The sequence below is a fragment of the Chrysochloris asiatica genome, unplaced genomic scaffold (genome assembly GCF_000296735.1).
Source record: "Chrysochloris asiatica unplaced genomic scaffold, ChrAsi1.0 scaffold00031, whole genome shotgun sequence".
Taxonomy (NCBI): domain Eukaryota; kingdom Metazoa; phylum Chordata; class Mammalia; order Afrosoricida; family Chrysochloridae; genus Chrysochloris; species Chrysochloris asiatica.
This window is the reverse complement of record NW_006408549.1, coordinates 8,232,951-8,233,369: the sequence shown is the minus strand read 5'-3', so window position 1 is coordinate 8,233,369 and position 419 is coordinate 8,232,951.

Sequence of the window (419 nt, the reverse complement as noted above, 5' to 3'; positions counted from 1 at the left end):
ATGAAACAAAATACAATAGGATGAATGTAAAGTTGATGCTCGCCCATGTAAACTATCACTCAATTCACAATAAAAACTTATTTTTTAAAAATCCTACTTTTTTTCTTCCCCCCCCAAATATGTATACATATACACATATGTTGTTGTTGTTAAGTGCTGTCCAATAGGTTCTGCTCATAGCAACCTTGTATAGGGTTTCTGAGGAGCAACTGGTGGGTTTGAACCACCAACCTTGTGGCTCAAACTGACCTTGCAGTCCAGCGCATTATCCTGCAGCACCACACATATAATGTTTAATTTTTACATTATACATTATATAATTAAAATCTCCTGTAAAATAAGCAGTATTAACTCCTTTTAACAAATAAAGTAAAAATGAAGCATGAAGCCAGATTCTATAAGAGTCAAGACCTGCCCAT